The sequence below is a fragment of the Exserohilum turcica genome (assembly GCF_000359705.1).
Source record: "Exserohilum turcica Et28A unplaced genomic scaffold SETTUscaffold_1, whole genome shotgun sequence".
Classification (NCBI taxonomy): Eukaryota; Fungi; Ascomycota; class Dothideomycetes; order Pleosporales; family Pleosporaceae; genus Exserohilum; species Exserohilum turcicum.
The window spans coordinates 2,459,340-2,465,339 of record NW_007359914.1 but is presented as its reverse complement, the minus strand read 5'-3'; positions in this window follow the sequence as shown (position 1 = coordinate 2,465,339).

Below are 6,000 nucleotides of genomic sequence, written 5' to 3'. Positions count from 1 at the left end.
AGCAGTACAGCACAGGGCGAAGACTCTAAGAAGCTCGACTGGAAGAACGCTAAGTACACAGTGGTTAAGGTAATCGATAGCCACTCAGTCCAACTAGACACGCCCCCAGGCCCACACCCTGTTTCTATGTCGATGGGTTAAAACTTGCTAGCAACGATCCGCTCCCAAACCAGGTTCAGGACGACTATCAGCCACAGCCGCTGCAGGTAGATGGAGAAGATGAATGGGAAGTAGAAGAAAATTGTAGCAGAGGAGGTACGCCGTCGTGGGAGAGGGCATAAGCTATACTACGAGGTGAAGTGGAAAGGTTTCCACCGAACGACGCTCGAACCAGCAGAACTACTAGAGGACGTTGAGGCAGTGGACCGATGGGAAGCATTCACGGAGGCTGCGCGAGACAGCGAGGGCCGCCTCCTAGAGGGGTTTCGAAGAGGCGACGCAGTACCACCCTAAGGAGGGGGGTATTGTAACGGGCTGAACGCCCTTTAGATAGCTCCTCGATGGAATCTTGGTCAAGCAGCAGACGCCAGGTCTTACTCTGCAACCCGGCATCTGTGCGAGGCCTGAGCGGCGCCCAGACGACGCGCTTAGACACTTAGTGCAACCTTTCTCCGACAAGTAAATAAACACCACGCAAGTAGACTCTATAGCTCTCTATCGAATACAACCTCTTGTATACCTCGCGATTGCTCCCCGGAGCGCAGCCCCTTACAGTCGCCTGGACTAAGTCGAACCAGCGCTGGATAGCCACTGGGTCCTCGCAGGCGGCTGTTACGAACCTGAGGGAGGAAGGCACAGCGGTTAAGTTAAAAGGAACGACGACAGCCAGTCAACCCCGCCCTTTGTAGAGTAAGGGAGGATCACGTGACCTCCTCGGACCTCTATGCGCGAGGAAGGGTCTTGGCAGACTCCTCGTACATAAGCCACAGAGGAAAGCCCCTCGTGCGCCAGCCACCGAGCGATACTCGGACTCCTCTGACCGAGGGCTACGAGCACCATAGGTATATAGCATAGGCAATGTAGCCCTTATAGCTCATTGTGTTCAACTTAAGTTACGAGTACAAGTACCTACAATACAATAGTTACTTGCAGACGAATACTGTTCATACCACCCTATTGCTTCATCCGCGAAAACCAACCTCAAGAGTCTGACACCAGAAGTCTTATATTACTTCCACTCAGATCCTACTCTTAACACTTTAAACACCCTCAAGATGAGCGACATTGTTATGAACACCCCTAACGCTTCCCTCACTAGAGGATCATCCGCTCGTGGTAACAAGCCAGACTTGTACCATAGAGACTGCAGCAAGCTCGAAGCTTGGATCCTCTAGGTTGACCAGTTCTTCCACCTACAAGATGATAGGATTGACGACAAAGACAAAGTCGTCTTGGCCACCACCTACTTCCGAGGTGACGCAGAAAAATAGGCCAACCCGATCATTCAACGTTATATGGATGACTCCATCACCGACGCCGACAACACAGCCTTAGTGGAAGACTGGGACGCTTTCAAAGTCAAACTCCGACAGAACTTCTCACCTTTCAAAGAATCGGTAGTCGCGGAACAGCGAATCCAAACCCTACGCCAGACAGGACTAGCCGCCGACTACACGACGATATTCCAGCAGCACGCCACTAGAATCGACTAGGACGACAAGGCACTCATGCGCATGTACCGACAAGGCCTTAAGCCAGCAGTGCGCAGAGAACTCATGAGAAGTGGAGCCAACATCGACACGCTAGCAGAACTTATGGAAGAAGCCATTAGAGTCGACAACGATTTATACGAACTAGCGCTAGAAGAACGACTGTTCAATTAGGGAACGCGACAACAGGATAAGAACAATCGGCCTCGACAACAGCAATACCGACGTTCAACCCCTAATACGGGACGGCAGCGCAGCTTCATGCCATCCACGCCAGGATCCTACCAAGGATACGGTGCTCAACCTATGCACCTCGACAACCTCAACAAAGGACGTAGATTTGGACGCGCTAAACTAAACGAAGGACCTAAGGGTTAGCACAGCAAGGACAAAAAGAAGTTTACTTGTTATGCCTATAGCAAGGAAGGCCACATGGCACGAGACTGTCGAAGCAAGAATAAGGTCACTCGACAACTGAACGTTATCCGAAAAGACTCCAGCCTCGACGATGGCAAGTCTTGGAACGTTATTACACCAGCCTAAGTCAAATACCATCTACTAGATGAAGAACTTATCACAGGACTTAAGGATGTAATGCTTACTACCGCTAAAAGTAGCGAGGAAGAGAAGAACCCGCTCAGCGATGAAGAATACGAGACGCCAGCAGAGGAACAGGAGTTTCCCGCTGCACCTACGAAGCACGAAAAAATGGCCAGGTTCAAGGAGAAGAACCGACCCGCTACGCCAAAGCCTACCAAGCTCGACCCAGACCAAGAAGAACCCCGATGGGATCCAGTACAACAGACAACTCCACCCAGTACACCACGATGGGCGCAGAAAGTACAAGAAACATGGCGACAATCACAAAAGGAATACCAAGTCACTAGGCAACAGCAAACCAACGACATCTGGTATTGGTATGATGCGCGTAATGCACACCATGCTCGACTCTCATGGACAGCATGCCTAGCCGCCTACTGCCCAGCCCATTACTCTGACAAACAAGGAGCAGGATGGAACCCTAAGACCATCAATGGATACCCTAAATGCAAATATCACTAGTTCGAATGCGTAGACGACAAATGCCCAAAACACCTATAGGACAAGAGGGAGAAGAAGCACTTCCTAGGCCACGACGACCTACAAGAGGTTATACAGATGCAAACAACATACCGGACGGAGTACGTAGACGATCATACGTACGCTTGTCAACAACAAGACTGGCAGACATGCCTCAGCGATAAGTGCGACACCCATGTTCTAGCCAAAGAATATTACGGATTCCTAGTAGAGTCTTTTTTAGGCCAGCGCCACGAGAGCCAGGGCCCTCTAGGGAGATTAATGCAGTAAATCCCCTAGGATTGATAAAGCTCACAGTAGAGCTCAACGAAAAACGGATGCAGGCACTAGTGGATTCAGGATCACAGGCGAACTATGTTTTAGCGCACGCAGTCAGGAAAGCTGGACTTACCTAACTACAGAAACAACAGCCATACCTACTACACGTTGCCAACGGCGAACCAATGCCAAACGAAGAAAGAATAACACACGAGGTCAGACAAGTGACACTTAGCATCTAAGAGCATGAGGAGAAGATCGACCTAGACGTCTTTGGACTAGCTACCTACGACATCATTTTAGGACTCCTATAGCTACGAGAACACAACCCGCGGATCGACTGGAAGTCGAAGGTGTTCCAATTTGAGTGCTGCGGAACGGACGCAACCGCAAGCCAGCCTACGCATCGGCAGAGTCTAATGGTAGATGAGAGTAACATTGCCAAGCAGTGCAATATCGCAGAAAAGAAAGCGAACTCGACAGGTAGTTCCCAGAGCAGGAAGCCAAACTCAGCAGATACCGAAACCAGGCCAACAGATCACGAAGCTAGAGTACAGGAGAACAGCGCAACTCCAGAGATCCCTGAACAATACAAAAAATATGAACATCTATTTCAGGAAGTGGTAGACGACCAAGCGTTACCAAAGCATCAACCCTGGGACCACGAGATAGTCCTACAGGAAGGAAAGAAACCGACTTTCGGGCCCATATATCAATTATCGGAAAGAGAGCTCAACGTACTAAGAGAGTACATCGACAAGAGTTTAGCCAAGGGATACATACGACTATCGAAGTCACCAGCAGGATATCCAATTATGTTTGTACCAAAGAAAGACGGTACGGATCGACTATGTGTCGATTATCGGCAACTCAACGACATCACAATTAAGAATTGATACCCACTACCGAACATCACCGAGCTCTGGGATTGATTGTCTTGAGCAAAGATCTTCACGGCGTTAGATCTCCGAGACGGATACCACCTTATTAGAATCAAGAAAGGTGAAGAATGGAAAACGGCTTTTAGAACACGATACGGACACTACGAATACACTATTATGCCGTTTGGGCTTACAAACGCCCTAGCTACATTTCAGGAACTCATTAACAACGTACTTAGACCCTATCTGGATATATCTGTCATCGCCTACCTAGATGACATCCTAATCTACTTAGAGAACGAGGAACAACACACTGGACACGTCAAGCAGGTACTACAGGCCCTGAACGAGTACAGCCTTAGACTTAAGCTGAAAAAGTGTGAATTCCACAAGACTAAGGTTAACTTTCTAGGCTACGTAGTAGGGGTCAACGGAGTACAAATAAGCGAAGAAAAGATTGAAGTCATCAAAAACTGGCCAACACCAAAGACAGTCATAGAAATCCAATTATTCCTAGGATTCGTGAACTTTAACTAACAATTCATTAAGGACTTCTCCAAGATCGCGATACCATTAACGCGATTAACAAGAAAAGATACCCTATGGAAATGGGATGACAAGACAGAAAAATTATTTCGAACGCTTAAGAAAGCATGCATTACGCCACCATGCTTTAGGATATTTATCCTAGGATTACCCACGAAATTTGAAACGGACGCATCAGACCTCGCACTAGGAGGCTGCGCCAGCATACTCATCGATGGCAAATGGCACCCTGTAGCATACTATTCAAGAAAGTTCTTAGGAGCAGAGGAACGATACGACGTACACGATAAAGAACTCTTAGCTATTGTAGAATGCCTACGACACTGGAGAGTATACGCAGAAAGCTGCTTAGAACTCACAATCTACACGGATTACAAGAACCTAGTACACTTCACTACGACGAAGGTACTTAACCAAAGACAGACTTGATGGGCTAAACTACTAGGACAATACAAATTTAAGATTGTCTACACTCCAGGAAAGGAAAACGGGAGAGCCGACGCTCTTAGCCGACGACACGACATCGCAGGAACTAAGACGATAGTCGACAGACCGATACTCAAGATCAATAAAGACGGATTAATGGGACCCGCACACGAAATTAACATAATCATGAAAATTGGGAACGACGTACCCGAAGAAGTACAACAAACTATCATCGAAGAACACCACAAAGATCCTGTACACGGACACCCAGGAATCGCCAGAACAATAGAACTGATTTAGAGAAACTACCAGTTCAGTGGAATAAAAGACAAAGTTGCATCCTACATCGCCAAATGCGAAGACTGCAAGAAGAACAAGCACAGTACTCACGCACCTTACGGAGAAATGCAAGCCCAAGAGCTACCACGAGAACCGTGGGCAGATATCTCCATGGACTTCGTTACAAGCCTACCAGTCTCAAGGGACCCTGCAACCAAGGTTGCCTACGACGCGATACTAGTTGTAGTGGATAGGTTTACTAAACAAGCCGAGTACATACCTTTTAGAAAAGACTACACAGCAGTAGATCTCGCACACATTATCAACAACAGAATTATCTAACACCACGGAATACCAAAGACAATTATAAGTGACAGAGACAAGCTCTTCACATCAAACTTCTGGACAACACTACTAGCTGCGATAGGCACGAAACGTAAGCTATCAACAGCGTACCATCCACAGACCGACGGACAAACAGAAAGAACCAACAGAACAATGAAGGCATATCTTAGAATCTATGTCAACTACTAACAAAACAATTGGGTACAACTACTACCTATAGCACAAATGGCCTACAACAACAAAACATTGGAATCAATAGGAAAAACACCATTTTACGCAAACCACAGGAGACACCTAAATCTCTTTACTAGGACATACCCAAGCCAGAAAACAGAAGCAGCCATAGCTACGGCTGAAGAACTTAAGAAAATACACGAAAAACTCTGAAAAGCACTCGAAAACGCTTAGCAACAAAGCATTTCATATGTTAACAAGAAACGAAAAATGGCACCTTAGCTAAAAAGGGGGGATAGAGTATACTTGCTCACAAAGAATCTTCGAACAAAGCGACCAAGCAAAGGACTAGATCACACCAA